Source organism: Phaenicophaeus curvirostris, chromosome 12 (assembly GCF_032191515.1).
Source record: "Phaenicophaeus curvirostris isolate KB17595 chromosome 12, BPBGC_Pcur_1.0, whole genome shotgun sequence".
NCBI classification, from domain to species: domain Eukaryota; kingdom Metazoa; phylum Chordata; class Aves; order Cuculiformes; family Cuculidae; genus Phaenicophaeus; species Phaenicophaeus curvirostris.
The window spans coordinates 16,008,211-16,034,090 of NC_091403.1; the positions used below are offsets into that span (position 1 = coordinate 16,008,211).

The 25,880-nt window shown below is 41.9% G+C and overlaps 1 long non-coding RNA gene across 1 annotated transcript; it reads left to right on the plus strand.

The window, feature by feature from the left end:
• Positions 1-1,392: 1,392 nt before the first annotated feature.
• On the plus strand, positions 1,393-25,594 carry LOC138725896 (uncharacterized). Its single transcript, XR_011338323.1, has 3 exons — positions 1,393-1,496; positions 3,380-3,480; positions 25,506-25,594. It is a non-coding gene; the product is annotated as an uncharacterized lncRNA (long non-coding RNA).
• Positions 25,595-25,880: the final 286 nt, after the last annotated feature.

The following is a 25,880-nucleotide window of genomic DNA, read 5'->3' on the forward strand; positions in this document are numbered from 1 at the left end:
AGCAGTGCAAATATTTTTAATTTTGGCATTAGTAGAAGTAAAAGCATTTTTGTGAAACCCAGCAAACTGTGATAGAGGGCAAAAGCAACACTTAGCAGAACGCTGCCTTTTCTAGAAGGGGCACGACAAGCAGTGCAGTAATAGTCTAGTCTTTGATTTCAAGCCTGTCAGACCCTCCAAGCCAATATTTGGGTATTCCCTTATGGGTACAATCTCACAGGGCTTAATCACATCAGCAGTGCCATGACTGAGAAGGCGATCACATGGATGATTAAGACAATCAATATAATGAATGACTTGGAGGCTCCAGTTCCTGGGTCTTGACCCTGCTTAGGATGACTCCGGTAACATTCTCCAAGGATATTGTAGATCTGATAAAGTAGAGCTTGTTTCCGGATCAGAATCTGAGATTAGGAGCCCCTTAAGCAGTGCACACGCTTACTGTAGGGCAATGCAATGTTCTGAAATTACTGAGACTGGCAAGTGAGTGAGATTTGTGTTCCTATATCGTGTGAGAGACCCTTACACTCTAAATATAATAATAGTAATTATTATAGTACCTGTTGCAGGAATAAATAGTGTTTTGGGAAGGAGATTGCTCAGTTATCCGCATTGTTGGAGCTCTGTGATTTCTAATCTCTTTGCCCGGTTTTTGTTTATATCCATTCATTTGTACAAAGGGGGAATCCCATTCTAACCATGTGTTGAAGCATTCAAAATCCAGATACTAGTTAACTCATCTTGCAATTTTCAGATGCTTCTGAGGTTATTTCTGGTACAAATTAAAAGGATTAAATCTGTGCAGCACAAAAATAAACACTCTTCAGCCTTTTACAAATGATCCTATTTGATTGGTGCACCCAATATCTTAAGTAATGATGCTGCTTCATCATAAAATGAAGTGTGAGCATTCCATCACGCTGGCAAAATGCAGCAGTGCTAAGTTAACGTAAGCTCTCATTAGTATTGTGGAATGCAAGGAAAAATTAACTGCCCTAGGCAGGATGGCAGCCGAGACATTTTTTAAAACCATGGTGCTTTCCTCCCTGTTAAAATTTACACTAATCAAGTTAACTAAATGCCTTTTTCACCTTCTAAACTACCATGAATTTTAGCAGCAGTTGTGTCTGTTCCAGGAGGGGTTGATTGTTACTCCAACTGAAATGGCTCTGCTTAGTTCTGTTATAGAGCCCAAGTTAGAAGCTTTTCCATAATGCTCAAGAAGAGCTGTGGTTGAAGGGAGCCTGGTTCTGTTTCAATAAGGCCCAAAGTTCCTGGGATTATTGATGTAATTGTTTTTCATCCGGGAGGCAGAGGAGCAGCAGATACAGGGAACTGAAGCTTTTTGTGTTGCAGCAAACAGCCTTTCACTTTCTTCCTTTGTCTGCTTCTAGCTACGCTGTGACAGTACAGGAATCTTACACTCACCCATTTGATCAGATCTATTATACAAGATGTACTGACATACTGAACTGATTCAAGTGCACTCGACACAGGTAAGAGCTAATACCTGGGTACTTTAGACTTATTTTGCTTACTCATCTCCTCACATAACCTTTTCTTTATCGAAGCTTTTGTGGTACTTCAGTAGGGATATGTACGGAAAGATGTGTTTAGTACAATAGCCACGGTGTTGGGTGTTCTAGGACACTGACTGAAGTAGACGGAGAGTTTTACATGAAATTTGTGTGGTCAATGTCAGTCAGACTCTTATGGGGTAATTCAGGACTACATATCCTTGCCGTTCACCCCACCCTGTGATTGGAAGTTTCATTACACAACCAAACGTGACCAACTGTCTTTTCCAAGTGATCAGTGCACATCCAGGTTTATGGAAGGAACCCCCTGCAGCTCCTTAATCTTGAAATACCACACCCAAACCTGCATTGAAGAAGTGGTGAAATGAGGATGGGTCTATTTCTAGCACTGAACAAAAGCTGATACCAAACAGTGTGCATTTCCCGTGCTACAAGATATTGCTGTTATAGTCATCCTGATTCCAAGTAGAAAAGTATCCTAATAAAGACCCGCTAATATTTGCAGTATTTCAGAGTAGTTTTAGCAGGCTGATTGGTACTTTAACTTTCATGCATTCATAGCAAAAACATTGTTCAGCCCCAATGCAGTCTGCCTGCGGGGTTTTGCTTTTTAGCTTCTGTGTTACAATGCCTGGAACTGAACAGAGGTGCAGAGCTTCCTGGGCTGTTGTACAGCTTGGAACGCAGGAGAGCAAATTTGATAAATTTATGTAGCATGAGGCATGATACATTTTGTTCAGTTTGGGTAATTTCAAATGAACAATGCTGTTTTGAAGTGTTTCTTGTTAAATATTCCTTTTCTAATGTGGTCTCATTGCTAATGCAATGAATAAGTCTAAAACAATACAGAAAGGTGAATCATAGAATAGTTTGTGCTGGAAGGGACCTTAAAGATTACCTAGTTCCAACCCCTGCCGTGGGCAGGGACATCTCACTGGATCAGGCTGCCCAAGGTCCCATCCAACCTGGCCTTGAACACCTCCAGGGATGGTGCAGCCGTGACTTCCCTGGGCAACCTGGGCCACTGCCTCACCACTCTAATGGAGAAGAAATTGTTCCTTGTGTCTAATCTAAATCTGCCCCTCTCCAGTTTATACCCATTGCCCCTAGTCCTTTCACTACAAGCCTTTTTACAAAGTCCCTCCACAGCTTTCTTGTAGCCCCTTCAGGTACTGCAAGGTCTCCCTGGAGCCTTCTCTTCTCCAGGCTGAACAACCCCAACTCTCTCAGCCTGTCCTCATAGCAGAGGTGCTCCAGCCATCTGATCGTCTTTTAATTTCTTGCTGTGCACAACGGATTCTGTTGGAGAAAACAAACCTTAAATAATGAACTGGGACTATAATGTCATTTTGCAAGGTGTTAATGCCTTGGAAGAGTTAGCAAGTAGGAGGAAATCTCCTGGGGTTAACTTTGCCTTTTGTGTATCGAGAGCAGTTTCTGTTGTGATTTCTTGTGTTGCCCACCAAGAGGGGTCTCTGCAGGAGATTCTGTTCATTCTGTTGATGGTTGCTGACCTTGCTGATGTGCTCTAATGAATCATTTATTCTTGAAGGAACTCCTTGCCCTTCCTTTAGAACCGGGGAAATGTTTTAAGATAGCAGCCCTAGGAAGGGCTGCGGTGATTGACTGCCATGAGTGCTGTGTTTGTAATACAAGTTATATTTCAAGTTTCAAAACAAGCATTGATTTTTTTTTTTATTGTGGCTTTTAATATCAAAAGCTTTCATGCATTTTAAAATAATTATTGAATGCTATCCTTACTATAATTTAACACAAATATGATTCTAACCGTAGGCATTGATTTTCAATGTTGTCAAACGGCTTTCTGTCTTGCAATTTAGAATAAGTTATAAAACAGCATATCGAAGAGGACTAAGAACGATGTATTGGCGAAGATCTCAGTGCTGCCCTGGATATTATGAAAGCGGAGACTACTGTATACGTATGTACAGAGCCTTGATTCAGACCTGAGAATTAGAAGTAATTTTTGGAGGAGCTGTAGACAAAGTAAAGACATGTTGCAGTAGTGATGTTAAGGGTTGATTTTCAGAGCTGCTCAGAACCCTCAGATCTCACTGATTTCAGTCAGAATTGCATATGCAGAACATTTCAGGTAATTTCAGGTATATGCATTTCAAGTACCTAAGTAAAATTCTGCTGAAATCATTGGGGAGGGATTTAATCAAGTTCCTGGGTGCTTTCTCAAATCAGACCTTGCTTTGAGGAGTAATTTATGCAAGTGTGCACTGACATTGAAGAATTAGGGGAATCCATAAAACAAGTAAGAATGAACTATTACATAGTTTAAGTAGTAGCGTGAAGTTTCTGTCTTTGAATTTTGAAAGTTCTTACTGCAGATAGGAATATTTAAAAACTCCTTGTATTTCGCATGATTCCTGTCAATAATTTTGCTCTTTTTAAAGCCTCACAAATGTTGGAAGAACTTTGTCCTAATTGCACTGCACAAGTAAATAAAAAGCTCTGGAATGTTAGGTCAGTCTGAGGGGGACAAGAAGCAAAAGGGATCTTTCAGCAACACCTGTGAGCTTTGTTAGTTAAAAATGTCCTGTATGTTAATGTTAGGTGTTTTCAGTATTACAGAATCACACAGAATCACAGAATAACCAGGTTGGAAGAGACCCAACGGATCATCGAGTCCAACCGTTCCCATTAACACTAAACCATATCCCTCAGCACCTCATCCACCCGTGCCTTAAACACCTCCAGGGAAGGTGAATCAACCACCTCCCTGGGCAGCCTGTTCCAGTGCCCAATGACCCTTTCTGTAAAGAATTTTTTCCTAACGTCTAGCCTAAACCTCCCCTGGCGGAGCTTAAGGCCATTCCCTCTTGTCCTGTCCCCTGTCACTTGGAAGAAGAGGCCAGCATCCTCCTCTCTACAACCTCCTTTCAGGTAGTTGTAGAGAGCAATGAGGTCACCCCTCAGCCTCCTCTTCTCCAGGCTAAACAACCCCAGCTCTCTCAGCTGCTCCTCATAAGGCCTGTTCTCCAGCCCCTTCACCAGCTTTGTTGCTCTTCTCTGGACTCGTTCCAGAGCCTCAACATCCTTCTTATGGTGAGGGGCCCAGAACTGAACACAGTATTCGAGGAGCGGTCTCACCAGTGCCGAGTATAGAGGGAGAATAACCTCCCTGGACCTGCTGGTCATGCCGTTTCTGATACAAGCCCAGATGCCATTGGCCTTCTTGGCCACCTGGGCACACTGCTGGCTCATATTCAGTCGGCTGTCAACCAACACCCCCAGGTCCCTCTCCTCCAGGCAGCTTTCTAGACAGACTTCTCCTAGTCTGTAGCACTGCATAGGGTTGTTGTGCCCCAAGTGCAGGACCCGGCATTTGGCCTTGTTAAACCTCATGCTGTTGGACTCTGCCCAGCGGTCCAGCCTGTTCAGATCCCTTTGCAGAGCTTTTCTACCCTCCATCAGATCGACACTTCCACCCAGCTTAGTGTCATCCGCAAACTTGCTAAGGGTGCACTCGATGCCTTCATCCAGGTCATTGATGAAGACATTGAACAGGGCTGGACCCAGCACCGAGCCCTGGGGAACCCCACTCGTCACTGGCCTCCAGCTGGATTTCACACCATTTACCACCACTCTCTGGGCCCGGCCAGCCAACCAGTTTTCCACCCAGGAGAGTGTGCGCCTGTCCAAGCCAGAGGCTGACAGTTTCTCAAGCAGAATGCTGTGAGAAACTGTGTCAAAGGCTTTGCTGAAGTCCAGGAAGACCACATCCACAGCCTTCCCCTCATCCAGCAGCCGAGTCACTTTGTCATAGAAAGTGATCAGGTCAGTTTGGCAAGACCTGCCTTTTGTGAACCCATGTTGACTGGGCCTGATCACCCGGTTCTCTTGCATGTGCTTCATGATAGCACTCAAGACCACCTGTTCCATGACTTTCCCTGGCACTGAGGTCAGACTGACAGGCCTGTCGTTCCCTGGGTCCTCCCTGCGGCCCTTTTTGTAGATGGGCACAACATCAGCCAGCCTCCAGTCCAGTGGGACTTCCCCAGTCTTCCAGGACTGTTGGAAGATGATGGAAAGGGGTTTGGCCAGCACATCCGCCAGCTCCTTCAGTACCCTAGGGTGAATCCCGTCCGGCCCCATAGACTTGTAGCTGTCCAGTCGGGCTAGCAAGGCTCTGACCACCTCCTCTTGGATCACGGGAGCCTCATTATGCTCCTCTAGCTCCTGGGTTAGTACACAGACGGAACGACCCTCCTTACAACTAAAGACTGAGGCAAAGAAAGCATTAAGTACCTCAGCCTTTTCCTCATCCCCTGTCACTGTTGTTCCTTCTGTGTCCAATAGGGACTGTATGGTCTCCCTAGTCCGCCTTTTATTATTTATATATTTGTAGAAAGATTTTTTGTTATCTTTCACAGACTTGGCCAATCCAGTTTCTAGCTGAGCCTTAGCCCTTCTGATTTTTTCCCTACACAATCTCACTTCCCTCCTGTAGTCCACCCAAGAGGCCTGTCCCTTCTTCCAGAGCCCATAAACATTTCTCTTCTTCTTGACATCACTCAAGATCTCTCTATTCAACCAAGCTGGCTTTCTCCCCTGCCGGCTTTTTTTCCAGACCACGGGGATGGCTTTCTCCTGAGCTGCTAGGACCACCCTTTTGAAGAGCTCCCTGCCCTCCTGGGCTCCCTTGCCCTTGAGTACTGTCTCCCATGAGACTTCACCAACCAGCCTTCTGAAGAGATCAAAGTCTGCCCTCTGGAAATTTAATGCTACAGTCTTGCTAACCACCCTCTTCACTTCACCTAGAACAGAAAATTTTATCATCTCATGGTCGCTTAGTCCTAGGCGTCCACCTACCGCCACATCCCCTACAAGGCCTTCTCTGTTCACCAACAGCAGGTCAAGGAGGGCACCCTCCCTTGTTGGTTCATTCACCAGCTGTGCAAGGAAGTTGTCTCCCACGCACTCCAGGAACCTCCTAGACTGCTTCCTTTCTGCTGTGTTGTACACCCAGCAGATATCAGGCAGATTGAAGTCTCCCACAAGAACAAGAGGCATCGATCTAGAGATTGACCGCAGCTGTTTATAGAAGACCTCATCAGCTGCTTCTCCTTGGTTGGGTGGTCTGTAACAGACTCCCATCACAAAATCTACCTTCTGGTGGGCTCCTCTGATTTTGACCCACAGGCACTCAACCTCCTGATGGCCACAATCCATCTCAATGGAGTCCAAGTCCTCCCTTACAAAGAGGGCTACCCCGCCTCCTCTCCTACCCTTCCTGTCCTGCCTGAAGAGCTTATACCCCACCATAGCCGTACTCCAGTTATATGAGTCGTCCCACCACGTTTCTGTGATGGCAACGGCATCATAGGCCCCTTGCCCTATGACAGCTTCCAGCTCTTCCTTCTTATTTCCCATGCTGTGTGCATTGGTGTAAATGCACTTCAGCTGAGCTGCCGAGCCTTCAGCCCTCCTAGAGGGAACACGGTTCATTCCCAACTGCCTGGTAACTGGAGTAGTTGACACCAGAGTGCCTGCATCTCCCTTAGCACCCTGAGGTGTGTTCTCCCCCACTTTTTGTGTAGTGAGGTACTGGTGGTCCTCACCCGCGCACCCTCTCCCAATCACCAATTCCCCACGTCCAGGCTCGTTCCTGTCTAGCCTGGGCTCAACCCCCTCCCCCTTCACATCTAGTTTAAAGCTCGATTTATGAGCTTGGCTAGGTTTCTAGCAAGGGCTTTAGCCCCCCTAGGAGACCCATGTTTCCCGCCCTTAGCGAGAAAGCCTGGGGGTGCGTGAGCCCCCCCATGATCAAAAAAGCCAAAGCCCCTCTCCTCGCACCAGGCTCGGAGCCAGGTATTAATCGAATTCTTCATCCTGGCTTCCCGCTCCTCTCTATTTAGCATTGGGATGGAGCAGAATACTACTTGTGCCCCAGAGCCCTCCATCATTCTCCCAATTGCCCTGAAGCCATTCTTGATGGCTTTGGCCTTTTTGTTTGTTAGGTCGTCATTACCAGTTTGGACTATCAGAGGATAGTAGTCTGTCTCGTGAACCAGGGAAGGAAGTTTTCTAGCTACCTCCTTCCCTGATGCACCCGGTAAGCAGCAGACCTCTCTGTGGAGCGGGTCCGGTCTGCAAATGGGTCCCTCTGTTCCTTTTAGGAGGGAGTCCCCTACAACAATCACCCTCCTCTTCTTCTTGATGGAGGATGTTTTTATCTTTTTCTGAGAATGGTGCAGCCTAGGGAAGGATTCTAGGCTGTGGGAGGCACCATCCTCATCCTCAGGGCTGGATTCCACCTGCAGCACCTGGTACTTGTTCGCCAGGGGGATCTGGGGCTTTGCTGTCTGGGTGAGGGGAGCAGGTTTCCTTCCTCTGGCAGGAACTTGCTGCCACTTCCCATCTCTTGTTCCCCCAACCGTGCAGTTTGCAGCACTCTAAGTAGTCTGAGACACAAAGCATTTGCTATACTTCGTTCAAAAGGAGAATGGAGCTGGGGATCTCTTGTCTATGTCTTGTTAGAATGGGATTACGACACAAGAACAACTTGGGGAGGTTTTGATCAGCATCAGAATCCAAATTTTATTGACAGGTTTAGAGCACCATAGAATAACTTAAATGTGAAATTCAGACAATTATCCAGCTAATTTTAAATATCTTGACATAATGATTTGAAGCTATTTTATCTAGTTCTGCTAGTGTTTTTATCTAAGTACCTATTTTGTACTTATGTTGTAATAGATGAGCACCTCAAAACCAGGAATGGACTCTAATCTCATTTTAAATGACCTTTATGCCAAACAGTTAGTTTTTCACAGTCCAAAGCCTCTCTAAAGTAATGGCCCTTTGAGATGAGGCATTAGAATCAGCTTTATTTTACAGAGGGAGCGTGGGGTGCTGTTACTCAAGTCCTGAAAAACATGTACTGTAACCTATTGTCTTTGCTAAAATCCTTCCTATGTTATGTTTGTACTTGTCTTTAAATTTCCCATGTTTCCGTATCGTATCAGCAGTTGTTCCACATACTTTTATTACCAACTTGAGTTTTGTGGCTCAGACCCCTGTCTGGCACAGAAGATATTTATTTTCACTTTGCTGTCTGCAATTTCTTTTTCTTTTAATTGGTACACTGGCTGCAACAGCAGATCTCTGCAGACTTTCTGAGTCTTTGAGGATATTGACAATGAGTTTAAAGTCCTTTTTTATTAGTATTAATAATTGTTTAATATTAATAATTATGCTATTAAATAAATAATTAGTTATGTTATTAAATAAATAATTACATAAGGTTAATAATTAATTGTTAGTTCTGTTGCTACTAGGAAAATTTTGTCTTTAATACAGTGGAGAAAGAACAGCGTACACCATACAGCAACATTTTGCTGCTGCAGAACAGAGCACAGGTATCTGGTCAGACTGGGAGTGTCACATTTGACAGAGCAGATGATGCTTGTGTTCTTTCTTGTTTACACATACAAGATTCAGGTTCTTATATTTCATCATCTGCCTGGTCAGAGATGCAGACTGTGTGCCTTGGCGATGTTTTCTGTCTGTTGTCCTTCCTGAGAGGTCTGAGTAAAGTGCAGCTGAAAGAGAAGTGATGTAAATGAAGACCTCAATCATGACAATAAAACCCCCAAAAGCTATTGAAACTCTTACCTTGCAACCAACAGTTTGAAGGCACAGCAACGGTTAGCTAATGTGATCTTTTTCCCATGTAATTTCTTTTGTTTCAAATGCATCAAGACTGGTCTCATTACTTTTGCCATGTTTTGTTTTTCCACAATATATTCCTGTGCCCACAAACAAATTCTCCCATTCATCATTCTTTACAGTCAGCAGTGAATTCCATTTTCATTCCTGGTGGCATCTCCCTGCTGTTGCCTCTTTCCTCACCTCCCTTTCCCATTTCTTTTTCTTTACACTGCTATTTTTTGCTGTTTCCTAACATGCAGTCCAGTAAACCTGTCCCATGTTCCTCTAGACATGTCAGTGCCCGCTCCTTTAGTGGCAGCTGCTACAAGACGCAGGTCAGGAGTCACCATCAAAATCATCCCGCTTGTCTGTGCTGTCATAGGGTGGTGTGGTTCAGGGGTGACTGTGCTCCTGCTCAGCTCCACTGCCGTGAAGGGAAGGAAGCTCCAGCCCTGCAGAGAGTGTTCTGTCTGCTCAGCCAGCCCTTTAAAATCTGTTCTATTAGCAATCATGGAAGCCACTACAACACAGGGAGGAGAGAATACATCCCGCAGTGAATGTGATGATCAGAAGAAACTTTGATTAAAAAACAGTTTGTAGATTAAAGGCTAATTGGTTCTTCTTTCATTAATAGCATTTTTCTTACAAAAGCTAAATAGCTTTGTAATTAACAGTGACATGTTTAGACTAGAGAAGGCTAAGCTTAAATCTCCATTAATGACTGTTTCTTGGATTTTAAAGCAGAAGTGAAGGCTTTCAGCTACTGTTTTGATCTTTTCCCCTTCTTTTTAAAGAATGTCACATATGTTTTTATCTGTGTTCTCCTGTTGCGACTTACTAAATGAATTAGTTCTAATAAGATCTACCCTCAGTTCTAAATGATCAGGTTGACCCAGAGCCTCTTGCTCAGCCACTCTTTCTCTGGTGTCTTCTTTGCCCTCTGAGATTTTCCTATGCCACTGCCCCCCAAGATGTGGAATTCAGGCACAAAGTCAATTAACTGAAGTTGTTGACTGGTAAGTAATGCATCTGGCCAGCCCACCAGCAGTTTTGGGGCATGAAGTTGTCTTTGGGCCTTCAAAGGGTTTGAAATATTTTTTGGTTGTAATGTTATTCAGAAAATACCACCTGAAGAATGCTGCAAATGCACATCTGCTTTTTTTTTTTTTTTTTTCCCATTGATGTTTGCTACCATTGTGGAAGCTTTGCAAAATGATTCCTCTTCTCTGAATGTTCTTATGCATGACATAGCTTTTCACTGAGGTGTCCCTGAAAACAAATGGAACAGTCTGGGTAGTAAATCAGAGCAACGATGGTGTACTGTACTTGTACGCCACAGTAAGCTTTTGGCAGGGCCCATGCATAAACTGCAGAAAATCCTTTTTTAAACAACCACAGAGTTCAACTGCGCTGCAAGGGTTTCCTAAGGATATTTTAAAATTATATTGCCTAGATTAGTATCTATGGTAGATAAAGAATCTCTGAATACTCTGCTGCTCATAAAAAGGAAGAAGAAAAGGAATATTACATGGGTTTTCTGCATTTTTTTTTTTACCCTTTGAGTAGATGATAATTGAATACTTCCCTTTAAGAATACGTCAGATAGAAAGATCCCAGTGTACCAAGTGGATGTATTTTTGTTTGAGAGACCAATGCTTTGTCCTGTCTGTCCATTTTAATCTTGTTCTTGCATTACAGATTTATATAAAGGAGACGTTTCTACTAGGTAACAAAGGGTCAAAGACCCAAGCATCAGAGGAAAGGAATATGGGACTACAAGGGGCACCTACTTAGATCTGAAGTTTGGCAGAAAAAAAACATGAAGCACAAAGTTGGGAATTCACCTTTTCTTCCCAGATTGAGATAATTTAGCTTTTAAGAGTTTTACTTTTCACTCTTGTACCTTACCTTCTTTTTCCAATGTATAAATCTGTGCAATGTGACAGGACTTAATAATGACAGGATTAATGTTCTAACAATCTTATTTGCTGCCATTTATCTGTAATTCAAACCTGCCAAAATTTAGTAGAGTTATAGATTGACCATTTCATGGTTCTTTCCTTTCTTGTCCAGGTTCTTATTGGTGTCAGATTGTTTCTCAACATTCAGCTTTCCACATTATAGTTGCCACAACCATCACCAGAGCTTCTTGACTTTGACAAATCTATTTATAGAGAAATCCTTGGTCTTGCTGGCTGAATCTGAATTTGTCACCTGGACTGGGAGTTTGCTCAGGCCAGAGACTGGGGTTGTTGTTACATTCCCATGTAGTTATTTACCTATCTTTCAGCTAGCCCATGGCTGACACCTTGAATGAATTAAAAAACAAACGAGTGATGTTCTTTTAATATCTGACCTGGTGAAATTATGCTAGATTGGAACTTGATTATTTCCAGAATTTTCAGTGATGTTTCGTAAATTCTGTAATATGATTCCAGTAGACATGGCAACTTGATAATATGTGTGGCTTTGTATTGTAGCAGTATGAGCATTCTGCAGTACCTTGGGATTGCACTCAGATTTACAAGGCTGCATGACTAGTGTAGTTTTTGTGATCTTTGAAAAGGCTGCCTTATTGGAGCCATATGGCTGGATTGTTAAACATCTGTACCATAAGAGTAACAGTTCCAGAGCTTCCTGCCATCTGGAGGAATTACAATACTTATGATTCAATGCATATGTTATAACAACACACCAACACCACAGCAGAGAGTACTTACGATGAAAAGAAAAATAATAGCTTGTGTGATCAGTGCAAAAGTTGTACACTGTCAGGAACTGTTGAATCAGCGGCTTAAACTTCCTGAATATTCATAATGTTTGTTCATATGTCAGATTTTTTGATTATTTTCACTGTATATTCATTGACATCTTAGAAGAAATGTCCTCATCCTCCTCCTCCTGCTCCTCCTTGCCTCAATTTTAAATTCCTCATGGTGAGCGTTCCTGTAACTTGAAAATATATTGTTTGAAAACTGCTGGACATAGGAAATATATTTTTGTTGTCTTTATAGACAGGCATTAAAGCTGGTGCGAGTGCTTTCTGTGAGAGCCTTACTGTTACGTTATTCAAGTACGACATTCTGTACATCAATAATGCAACATAAATTAAGGGAAATGATATAGCAGTGCATAGATACTATGTGTTGGGGGATATTCTTTTTCTCTGTCTGATTTGGGATGTGTGAGCATGAGAAAATGGTGTGGAAGGCCATTCTGCATTGAGCGTTATTAATTATAGAGGTGAAATGACAGTAGGAGATTCTTTGAAATTTCTCCTCTTACTTGCATTTAAGATGATTCCATCTGTCTTCATCCAGTGAAAAATATGAGGAAAATAATTTGGGGCCCGTGCTCACATCTGAGGAGAAACTTGCACAGAAATGAAGAAACTTTTCTTCCAGTAGTAGCCACAGTGGTAGTAGCAGCAGCAATGTTCTCCCCACTGTGTGTTACCTGGGAGGAATCCCAGTTTTCCACTGAATGAGCAGGTGAGTTGGTAGGAAAGCAACTCAAGGAGCATGCAACAGAACTGGTTGTCTGCATTCACCTTCCGCTACCGTACTGCAGAGTGTAGCCTAGGAGCCATGTCCCAATGTCTAATATACTGTTGGAGAGAACACAGGGGAGCAGGCTTAAAAAATGAAGTTGTTTTCTTGACCACTGCTTTATATCCTTCACCCATTTATTAGGTTTATTTCTCTTGTGTTCTGAAGACGTTTTAAAGCCTAGTAGAAAAGTGTTACCCAAATCTACATGGCCTTTAAGAAGAGCTTCTGCTGTACATACCATATCTGAGATTCCCCACTTGTTTCATATTGTGTTTTCCTCTGGCTGTGACCTTTCCCTGCCCTGTTCCACAGCCTCTGTCACACCTGAACTCTAGACATCAGGGAAGCTGTCAGTCAGTTGTGGGGAATTGTTCTAAGACAGATTCCTTGTTGACTGAAAAAAGTGCTATGCAACCTGTGGCAGGTGTAAGCACCTGTTGCCTCTCGTCCTCAGTTCTAGGCATCTTACAAGACTGAAGCTACAAGTGAAAATGAATTGATATGACCATGAGAATGTCTTAAGTGCATACAATACAATAATAGCAGAGCATGGTGCTGTGGGTCAGCCCTGGTGGTACCTGCACACTCACTGACCCACACAGCAACACTCACTTTACCTAGTGCAACAGGGGAAGAAGAAGGGAAGAGTAAAAGGAAGAAAACTAATGGACTGAGATAAAAAATGCTTAATAAGCGAAGGCAAAGTGGAAGAAGAGAGAAACAAAACAAGTGATGCAAAGGCAATCAACTCACACCTCCCAGGGGTAGCCTGATACCAGCTGCTTGGTGAGAACAAGATGGCTAATCTCCCAAAAGCCCCTCTGCCTTTTTATTGCTGAGCATGACATTATGGTGCGGGAATACCTTGTGGGTTAGTCTGTGTCATCTGCCTGGTTGCATCCCCTCCCAGCTTCTTGAGCACCTCCAGTCTATTCACTGAGGGACACAGCAGCACGTGCAACAGAGAAAGCCTTGATGCTGTGCAAATGCTACAATAGCTAAATGTTAGAGTTATCGGCATTGTTCTGGTCACAGTTCTAAAACGTGGCACTATCCAAGCTGCTGTGAAGAAAATTAACTCCATCCCAGGCAGACCCTGGATATGACCATGCAGCCATTCTGCAGTTAATAAAAACTACTCATCAATAAGATCCTCATAAAACCTCCTTCTGTGTTTTTTTGGGGTCTTCCACCTCTTAGTTTCAGTAATGACAGGAGACTACTTTGAAAGCTGATGCAAACGACTGATTTTGAATATTTTTCACTCACTTTTGGAAAGAACAAGGCAGTTGTCTGGGCTGGCAGAGGGTGGCTTCTGCCACCCTCTGGTCTCCCAGCCATTTATATCATGAGCTGTAGGTGCCTTAAATATGTCAGCCTGTGTGGGCAGAAGGAGGCATTTGGCTACCTGGGTGCATTTACTTACGATTCAGCCACTCTCCGTCTCCTCTATCACAGGAATGAGACTGGATGGAAGCCCTTGGCAGGTTGAACTTGGCCCAAGAGCTGCGTGTTAGGCTTAAAGTATACTGTTCTCAGCATCTTCCTATGCATAACATACGTTTCTTTTACATGAGCTTTTGGAATGTGTGTCTGTAATTATTACATCCTTTTAGCAGTCCCTCTTAAAAGTACTGATGATGTTCACACTGGGAATACCACATGAGCCTGCCATGTGCAATACCAGACTAGGTTAGTGGTGTTTATTGATATTGGTTTCTTAAATGCTGGGTAATACCTGGCAGTGGGTTTATTGGGTGGGAATTTAAAGAGGTCATAGTCCCCTTTGTCCTCACTTAGCTTTGTCTTGTTTGGCGTGTATTCAATGTCTCATGGTGGGAAAAATATATATTATTCTGCGGATTTTCAGTTGCTTTTGCAAGCTTTGATGATGAATATGTGATAGTCTCTGAAAGAAATGCAGCTCTCTCTAGCTCAATGTCAACAGATAGTGCTCTCTAATGAAAGGTATCTTCAAACTTTGTGGTAAGCAATCTCATATGTTAAAATAAAAAGATAGTTACAACTCTCGTTGAACTGATTTACATTTCAATGTGTAAAAATATTAAGATGCCAAATGGCACAGATGATCACTGTGGGACTTCAGGAAAGAAATAACTTCTTCCTCTTCAACCCATACTGTTGTGTCAGGAGCTGGGCTTTCTCAGGTGTCAAGCGCTACAGTTCCCATCAGCTTGACTAAGAGCTGTGGACTGACACCATTTCTGAGGTGTTAACACCTCACCCATAATAAATATCTGCTGTTGCTGTTGAAGTAGCAGCTGATCTGTGGAGTGAGTTGTGCTTTTGTATGGATGCGCTGATTCTTTCTGTGGCTTTATGTAGCAAAGCACCTTCCTGAGACGTTTGCATGAGTTACTTTAGGGAGCGGATGATAGTGAAACAAAATGGCATAAATTCTTCGGGGAGGCGAAACAGAAAAAGGGTGCAGGTGAAATGGCTAGTAGGAGTGAGCTGAAGGTTCCCAGAGTGCACAGAGGTGGTAATGTTAGGTTTGCAGCGGAGTCAGGCAGTAAATCAGTGTTCATCTTTGGTTCCCTGATCGTTCTTGGTGAAGAAAGGAGCTTGTCAGCTGATAGCTTGAAAACCATCTGTTAACACTTCATAATCTAGTCCAGTGTACAAGTATTAATCAGCTATCCAAAAGGCTGTTCAGAGCCAGTGCTTTTCTAACCAGCCGTGAACACATTCTCTAGGACCAGTTACTTTCTGACTGGTTATCTAGACATTCTCTTTCTGTTACAGAATTAATATTTGTGTATTGTTGTGTTTTCTCTCGAATAAAGATTTTTTTTTAAGGCCCCCCAGGGAAATTTTTCATGAAACTTCAGTCTGCTGCAGATTTGATCACAAAACATTTCTGAATAATTTATCTTAAGCTCAGCATGTCTGACATGGACGTTCACTTTTGCAAATTGCACTTGCTCTGATGCAGTAAATCAAGAGATATTTTCAATCTGTTTGAAAGTCTTTCTTCTTTTGATCAAGATTTTTCTTGAATACTATGATTTACTTTTATTACTTCAATGCCCTGAAATCCATGTGCAAATCCACTGAATTATTAACCTGAAGTGTTAACCTGAAGAAGCTCCCTACTTAAGTATGTAAACTAAGCAAAATAAGATATTTGTTTTTCCGATTAAAACCAAGAAACAGTGTATGAAACATGTTATAAGCATGTTTGTAGAGAAATTGTGAACCTGGCACTGAGTATAGCCAGTGTCAGAAGGAGGTTTTCAGTTACAGCAATGTGGTGCACACATGGGCTCTGCTGAAGCGAGTCACTCGTCCATACCTTACAGTCTGATATCACTGTATCTGCATTCACAGGCCTGGCCTCACCAACAGGTTTGCCTTAGAAATTTGTCCGTATTCATCTGCTTTTGGTAAGAAACAGAGAGAAGGATTTTTGTTAGATTGGCTTGATGAAATCTGGAATAATAATGAAGAAAAATGTTGTTTGAAAAATCAATAGCTTATTCAATATGCTATAGGACTGAAATTAATCTAGGGGAATCAGCGTAGTTTACTTTTGTTAGATGTTGTGTTGCTCTGTAAAGGTAGCCAGAAGTATCATGCAGTCTAGATGCCTTGATCTATCTACTATTATCTTTCAGCAATGACATTTTTGATGCACCCCTTCTTGCTTTTACAGACGGCACATACTCTCTGCTATGAAAATCAATCAGCAGTGGAGCTGTGTCACTTACTGACAGAAAATAGGGTTTTCTTGGCATGAGACCCACAATTCAGAGCAAATCAGTAATCAGAGAGCTGGGGACATGTGGCAGCACTACCAGATCCAAGAATAAATATTTCGAGGAGCTGCACTATGATGGAATTAGTACACAAAGATGTTCACTTAATGCCCTGAGTGGGAAACCTGCAGCAACATATACAAATGCTGTAATTTTGAGGTGATTTCCAGAGAACAAGGCAAGATGGCTTGATTGTTGAAGGAGACTTTTTAGACCAAAATGCTACTTGTGTCTCTCACTGCCTGCCGTAGCATATCTGAGAATCTTGCCTTTGTTATAAATGCTGATTTTTTTGTAACTGCTGATTTCCTTTGACATTATCCTATATGCTTCCTTTTTCAATGCTTGACTCAAACAGATTCCCAGTCAGCATTGGAACCTGTAAATTCTTGGTCTATTTGATTGACAGTCATAGAAAGAAGGCAGAGGTGGCAGTGATGTAAGTATTAGCAAAAATTCTATAGTGAAGTTCACTTGTCTGTGAATACCATCACACAACTGGCGAGTTTCGTATAGATGTGCCGTGCGTGTACAAGTCCTTACCTGTTCATCTGTGATGTAGTTATCACTTCCCTCATGTGTGGGGTACTGTATACTCCTCCAGTCTTCTTAGGATGGAAATGTTTGCCCCAACTCCTAGGAGAGCCCAGACTGCAGGCAAGCATACCCATACCAGGGAGTGGAGAACAGTCGTTCCTCTAGCAGTCTGCTGAGTGCAGTTTTATACTACTTGCCATCACAGGTAGTTTGATAGATCAGCTTATGCTTACTTTTCTTCTGGTAGGTTTGGCTTCTCCATATCTGTTGGCAGGAAAGCTGAAAGGGCCACAGATCTTAATTTGGTGGTTTGGTAGGAGGTTCTCCTTTGTTCCCCAGCTTGTCAAGCATTTCATTCCCTCAGGCGTCAAAAAGAATTCCTCTCAAGTTAAGAACAGAATGGGGAATACTTTTACCGCTTTTGGCCCAGGAAAATTACTTCTTACCTCTTAATGTCGTCAAAAAGCCTGGAACCTCCTGCTGACAAGTACTATTTGATTGCATTTAGTTTTAGTGAGGTCTGCTAGATCATATACAGAGAGAATGAGAGACAATGTGTAAGAGCACATGTTAATATTTCTACATTACTTAGGGAAAGAGAGTAGGGCTCTTTCCAAAGGTGCAATAAAAGCACAATTTGCAGACAAATTGTCATTAAGTTTGCTGGTTGAATGAATCAAGTTCCAGTAGAAAATTAATGAGTGAAAATGTATTTTCTACAAATTGCTGGAAAGAGTTGCTCAATTTACACAAATGGAAGGAGGAGACAGAGGGCACAGTGGGGGAAAAGCTTTCCTGGGTCATGGATTCTGCTCTGCTGATTCAGGATCTCTCTTAACCTCATTAACAGTTTGAACTAGTGATAGTGATTGTTTTGAACTCTGCAGTGAGGTGATGGGAAATCGTTTACCAGAAAAAGTTAAATGCTGAAAATTATCCCATAGAATAATATTGTATTCAAACATTGATCAGCAGAATTGATCTCAGTATAAATCTTTACTCTCAAGATAGTAGAATGCAATGATTATTTCTAGTTGAAGCAGTGACAGAAAATGCATAAAATCCGTTGCAGGCCTTAAATGATCAACAAGTATCAATGTTTAGCTGTTCTCCAAGAAGTTCTCAGTGGGCTCAGATTCACATTCTGTGATGGTCGTGAGAAAGACCATCAAGTGATTTGGAGTGTGGCTTACCTTAGAGTGGTTAGCATTTCACCTGGAGGTGGAATTTCTCTCTTCATCCCACAAAGGAAGCCAGGGTTCTTGTGTCTCCCAATCCCTATGGAGCACTTAGGGTGAGTAAGAGGACTGTGTGGGCTGTCATCCATGAACTTGGTCTGAGGCCTTCCTTCTGTGTGATGTTAGTCACGAATCAATTGAAGTAAGCTTTAAACAGATGCTTTCTCTTCATTGCAGACTTTGCCAGGATTCTTAAACTCCTTCATGCCTCTGCAGACATTCATCTCGGCAGAGCTGGGTTGTAACTTTATCTGCAGACTAATGGATCAGTGCTACTTTTACCCAGCCTCGTAACCTGTCCACTTTGCAAGGCAGATGGACTTTAGTGTTGAGTCCTGCAGTGCCTTCCCACAATTCCCTTTTTGTGCTTTGAAGTATTGCAAAGCTCTTGTGTTATTCACGCAGCCAGGGATACAAAACGGTTTGGCTTCCTGACCCCAGTTCTGCTCTCCTGACATTTGCTGCTACAAGGAGGCTGCTTTTCAGCTGTCACTCAGACATTATTAAATGGTGAGTACTGTCTCCCATTCCCTCTCTCCACCAGAGCAGATGAAGCCAATGGGGCATCACAATGACAGAAAGAGTCTGTTATATGTGGCTGCCATCGACCTCTCCTTTTGCAGGGCTTTAACCTTCTTCTCTATTACTGTCACTGGCACTTTTTTATGGCCGCTGATGTGATGCCATGCCTATCTCAGGATCTGCTGCTCCAGCTCAGCTGTTCCTCAGAACCAAAGCGACTGCAGTTCCAAAAAGCATTCCACCAGTCTCAAGGCAGATAGAAAAAGCGGCAGTCTCTTCTCTGCCTTGTCCTTCCCTGGCACAGTTTACTTCCCTAACCCCTCCCTAGAGTAAAGCCTACAACATACAACATGGGCTGAACTAGGTTCTCATGAGTGCCAGATCCTCCAGTAATCAGTGAACTGTGAGCATTCATCCTGTGAGGACCTGAGAGTCTGAAACCCTGAGGTCTAGCTGGAATTACTTCAGGACCTGTATGCTAGCTCATGTGATCTGGCTGAGCCACTCAGCATGAGAAGAATGTGGGGGTCCAAGTGTTCACCCTCTCGTTAATCAGCAGCACCCCAGATTGTCATATATCTGATAATAGAAATCTGGCCTGAAGCTGTCGTAGGTTTTATGCTTACTAACAAATCCTCATCTCCTATCAGATTCGTACAGGGGTTTGCTGATACTTTGTCAGCAATGACACTGGCATATGTCAGATTCTGCTCCTGGGAGGAGACAAAATCCTCAAAATGTATCTTCTCGATTCTTTTGCTTTAGGCATTTGGAAGTCGTCTCTGGCATAGCTGACTCCCTAAGTTTTGGCAGGGTGTCAGGACTGAGGATAATACAACCTATCTGCTACTCTGCACAGATCGATATCTCACTAAGGCGCTGGTCAGAAACTCCCCCTATCCCAGATGACGAGAAAGACCATTGATTCTGTTCTAATTTCAGAGATGCATAGTCTCTAATTCCAAATCTGCCGAAATATGTAATGGAACTGAACCTACAGGAGAAGGAGTTGATCTTGCAACCCGTTGCTGTATACGATCTATGTCAGTCTCATCTTTCCTTTGCTCGCATAGATCTCCTTGTTTTTGTAATTTATTATTAGTACTTTCATTGGATAACAAGAAGGAGATGAAAAACAAGGGTTGCTGTATACTGAAAGTATAAATTCCTCAAAGCCTGAGCAGGCTTTGAGATCTCTTCATCTATTAAAGTTGCTAAACCCTGCATTAAAGTGCTATCCAAGGTGATAAATTAATGGATGTATCCTGAGGGATGACCACAGACATTAAGCAATGCAAGTGACTATTATCCCACTTCATTGAAACAATTATAGAGAAAACCATCTAATCAGCATGATTCCTGACAGAAAGGCAGTGATTTAGAGAGGGAATCTTCCTTTCTGCAAGTAAGCAATAATCTAAAAATAAGGAAAACCTACCTAGGTGCCTTAGCTGTAGTCATCTTTCTTCTACTTTCAAACCTCCCATTTCTGTGCCCATTTTAAGTGAATCTAGCCAAAAGCTGACTACAGGCTTACCTAAAGAAGCTAATATCGTAGACTCAGGACAGCCTGGATTTGGGCTAGTATATTAAGATGGAAACACCAGAGTGGCCCTGAGTGAACAGATTCCTAATGGATAAGGGGCAAGCATCTTCTTAATATTTTTTCATCTTCTTTGATATTTCCACATTATCTGAAATGACTGGCCATGAGATAACTGCAATTTCACCTGACGGAATTAGTCTTTCCCTTAAAGGTGGCACGAGAGACTGGAAGAATGTGCTAAAATGACCTAAATTGTTGCAGGATTACATGTTAAATAGTGAAGGAAAGCATCACTTTTTCCTTTAAATTTATGCTGTGCAGTCTGATAACTGTCACACATGGGGCAAAATCGTTGGATGAGCTAAAGGTAAAATCCCAGCAACATATGGGAAAAATGCAGGTGTGCCTTTGGTTCACAGCAAATTAAAGAAATGGTCAGAGTTTGGGTGATATCAGTGCATAGTGAAGTAAAACGGGCAGAGACTGCCTAAGATGGGGCAGAGAAAAGACGGGTATTTTGAAGATCTTACAACCGTGGGGCAGTGTCCTTTTGCCACACGTGCAATCAGACAGACCAGCTCATTCTGTGTAGTTCTAGGACAGTGAATTTCTCGTTGTGTCTGTGCTCTCCTACAGTAGAAACTGGGTCTTCATTTAGCAGTATTTTCCATTATTGTAACCTCTTTACATTTATTGATGCTTTCTGTCACCTCCTGGCTGCACTACAATTCCTGGACCAAATGCCAGCAGAGCCTAGGAAACTCTAGCTTGTACAGAACACTCCAGCACGTCTCTCCAGCAGCACATGCTGCTGTGAAAGAGTGCAGTTCATGAACCCTGTTCTCTCCTTTCTATACTGGGTTCCTTTAGGCTTTGTAAACATAATGGTCTTTGTTTTGAAGATTTTTTTTCTTGTCTGACACAATGAAATCCACTGGCTGAAGTGGGAGTGAGATGGAACTTGTTGGGTTGGTGGCTGTGAACTCCAGGTTCCAAGGATCACTGTAAGCGTTACCACATTCCGTCGCAACCACAAGACATGTTTTATTTTTTGGTCTGCCCCTTTTGCGGAATAAATATACAAGTTAGAATTTTGGTCAGGCTAACAAAACCATCACTCCACACTCACTTCCCTAGGATAAAACTCTTCTCTAAATGCACTTGTACCGCTAGGAAAGAGGCTGAGGCGGTGGTTGTGGCACGGTTAGTTACCTTGCTTAATGGAGTATAAGAAGTCAGTGAGTTGGTAATGTAATGATGAGTGCGGTAAACAGCATAGTACAGCAGGGTTAAACTCTCCAAAGTCATAGTTTGGGCCCCTATAGAGGAATGCCGCACCAAGAAAGATGGAGGAGCTCTGGATCCCTGGGCTGTGGCTGCTTTTGTCTAGGACAAAGTAATTGTGATGCCATTCAACTGAAGTAACTGTATTGAAAGTGTTCTGCAGGCAGAAGAGTTTGCTCCACTTCGCAGCATACTCTGCAATAACATTATCCTGGTGGTTTTGTGCTGGTGTAGATAGGAGACCCAGACAGCCTATTGAATACAGCCAAATGCAAATTCAGGGCAATAATTAAATACGTGCTACTGTTAGAGAAATCTATGCAGTCATTTCAAGTGTGAAAAGAGTTTCAACTTTAGGCCTATTTCCCGGAGGTTCGACCTTATATGTTAAAAAAAGCTCTGTTTGTAATTATAAAGCAAGTGATAAGCATCAAATGAATTGTGACACAGCCCTTTGGTTGACTTTATTCCATGTTAAGTAGCAGTTGTAGTGTGACCTTGAACACAGCCAAATAACTCATGCTGAACACATTGCTGCAAAGATGGCATCCTGGCAGGGCTTTGATGTAGGTCATTTTATTACCAGGCTGAATCAAACTACAAACTGATTTTAAACTCATGCCAAGAATGCTAATAATGGGCTGATCAATGAGGTGCTGGATTGTTCAGGAGAATTGATCAAGGGAAAATGCAGATGTAAAAAGTCTGGAATTCCAGAAGCTGAACTACTTGGGCTCTTATATGGGAGGAATTATATCCTTTGCATTTTAGTACAAGTTTTCTTTACTCCAGGGGCCTTTAGCTGAGTCTTGAACAGGACAGTGTCAGAAAGTATATACTTATCTTTATTTTTCTTGACCTTTATATGCAAGTAATTTTTATAGTTCCATTAACTTGTAAGATCATTTGCAAACCACTGTACAAAGTGTATTATGAAGAATGCCTTGGGGACCATTGTATCCTATTATGTTGAATGTTAATAGAATGAAAAATTAATTTAAACTCTAAAGATTAGAGCAAGGCAAGAATTGCCTTTTATAGAGGAAATTCAACATTTTATTTGCTATGGTAAAACTTCAGAGTGGTACCAAAATGTGACCCGCGTATGGACCTGTGTAGGCCTGGTTTGAATTAGACAGCACAGGAATCCATTTCTTTGCCTCCTTGAATAAAATAAAAGCTTGCTCTTTTCAAAAAGGGGCATTTATGTGATCCCCACTTAGGGGATTAGTGCTGTGTAATTTCACAGCTTTAAATGCTTATGTGCTAGTGAGCTCAGAGCTGCTTGTTTAGCAAGGTGATTGACCAGAGATGAGAGAAACTGTAGTTCCGAGGATGTCTTTACCTTACCTGACTCTTTAATTGCTCGTTAAACTTTGTCATCTTCAGCTATGCAGGACTTCAAAACACCTAAACCCAGAGATGCGCTTCTCTATAGTACGTTTTTGTATTTTGCGTGTTACTGCTTGCTTTAGCATGAGGAATGCTCTCTTGATTCTGGTTGTGAGTCTCGCATAGCACTGTTCTGAGGGACTGAAGTGCTACTGCAGAAGTCAGCACTTCTGCCCATAGGCAAGTGGTTAAGTAAATTTTATTGTCTTGATTAGTTATTGTTTCACGTTTGTGTTAACGTAGTTAAGGTGTGATATGTTTGTGTGGCTAAATCCACTAAATTCAGACCTATAATGAGCAGTGATTTTGTTATTTGGAAGAGGGAAGAAATAGCTCACTATCAGCCTTGTTGCTCCCAAGTTATGCTTTGACCTGGAAACCTGACCTAATTAAAAGGATAAAAAGTTATATGTTTTATGCATAAGAATGATTTGTAAATGTCAGTGCAGGGAACAGAAAAATCTTTGGGTTTGTGTCCTCACCCATTTTAAAACTAGCGTACAAGAGAGACGTCAATGAGAATTGCGTTCCTAGATAAAGCTACACGGGGCAGAATTCTTGAAGTATCCCTATCCCACTGTATTGTACATCTTCTAGTATGCTCTACTTTTCATAGCAGTTTGTGGCTGTTCTGTATGTGGACTTCTTGCCATGGATAACTAGCCATGTTTAAAGGCTTGCATGAGGGCATGTATTCCGTTAGTGGAAAATTCTGGTTTTTCTATCTTGAATTAAAGTTACAGCTGTAGGCTGGGATGCTTTGCTGTCTTCAGAAACCCTAACTCAAGTGAAATAATTGCACGAAAGATTAGGACAATTAGCGACTAGAGAATTAGCTATCAATATTTCATGGACCCTGCAATACTGTCTAAACACAGGATATGAAATAAGAATAAATTGCACCTTTGACGTGCAGCAGGCCTAGAAGGGAAATGACTAATCTAGAAAGATCTTGCAGTTGTTATAACGAGACAACATTCTAATTGCTGGCTATGTGTGATTTGATGGATAAAGAGCAGGAAGATAGGTCCTATAGAATTATTGAAAGTTCACTTGTGGTTTGATGTTGGATTTAAATATATTATGAATAGCTTAGTAGATTTAGTCTACAATGACCCCAAACCTGAATAGACAGCAAAATGTTTCTGTTGACCTTGATACTGGCCTGAGTGTAGATTCAAGATATGATCCAGTCTGGTAGTCCAAGCAGAATCAAATATAGCAGGAATCATTCAAATGTACAAGACTGATGGAAAACACTTGGCCCATGAGGTACCAGGGAACCGAAAGGGCATCTCCTACGTTGGTCCAGTGCAACTTTCAGAAATGTCACTGGCTGATTTAAAATGAATTGGGTGGTTCAGCCTGGTTTTCCATTTGGCAATAGAAAGCTACTTCCCAAGTCAATTTAGACAGGAATTAATTAATCTTTGTCTTGGAATAAGTCTTTTGTAGTCATATATATGATATACTTTTATATTATATGTAAGTTAATATAGCGGTCTCATTGCTACTCTATCATATTTGTTAATAACTCATATATATTAGTCTAAATGGAAATCATGTTATGTATGTTATATTATACAACCATATAGTTTGCATCACTGACAGACAATGTCCTGAGTGGTAAAATGGTAGTAGTACTTACAAATAAGGTAGTAAGCAGTAAGGTTCAGTCTTTTAAGTACTTATACAGTATTTTCCACATTTGTTGGTATATGATGGGCATACCAGCATCCACTGGAAAGTGAGTCAGATGCCAAAGCAGTGGAGGAGAAGAAAAGACTTGAAACCATGAGCTGTTCCTACTTAGGGAGAAGGACCACATCCGTATCTCTTGTCAAGTGGCAAGTGAGACAGTAAACCCAACCGTTTTCTCATAGCTGGAACCTTGAGGATATTGAACATTCAATAATCCAACAGTAGACAAATAAGATACAGAGCACTGTAGCTATGGAAAACTTGATGACCTTGAAAAGACAAGGATGCACTTAGAGCTGCTGCAACATGTCATAAAGTTATTTCTTTTTCCTTGAGCTCTTTTTTTACAAATCTATCTTGGATCTTAATACACTTAAAACTCCATTTTCTTTTATGAACAGTAGCAACTTGAGTGCAACAGAAGCAGCTGATATTCTGTAATATAATAATGTCAGTTTGGTAAAATCTCATTCTGAAGCAAAACTGCTGCCCAAAGTAATTTCTGCCATTAGAGTTTTGCATTACAAAGAGCTGAAGTGACACATGACTTTATCATTGTCAAGAGGTTTTTATTTTGGTCACTTAGTATTAATTAAATCTTGCAAGTAATTCTTTTGTGTGTGTTTGCTTTGTTTAATATTTTTTGACAAAATATTGCTTTGTAAAGCATGGTTCAGTATACGATTACCAACCACTTACTATGTTTCCAATGCTGTGTTCTTTATTCTTACCAGCACTCTGCACAGAGGAGTGTGTGCATGGAAGGTGTGTCTCTCCTGACACATGTCACTGCGAACCGGGATGGGGAGGTACTGACTGCTCTAGTGGTGAGTAAAGAGTACCAAAAAGTGATAAAGAAATGTGCTGCTTTCAGGAAAAAAAAAAGGCCTTGAATAGAATAGTGGCAGAAATTGGATGCTTTAAGTGAAAAAATGAAGGTTGTCGGTTGGTTATTTTGCAACAATTAATATGTTAATATTAATATAATATATTAATATAATATTAATGTTAATACCTTTTCCTATGCTAATGACTTTTACCTTTTTTGCTTGCTTTTACAAAGAAATGTTAGTGCAGTGGAGGATTCTTTTAATGCTTTCAGTCCTGTT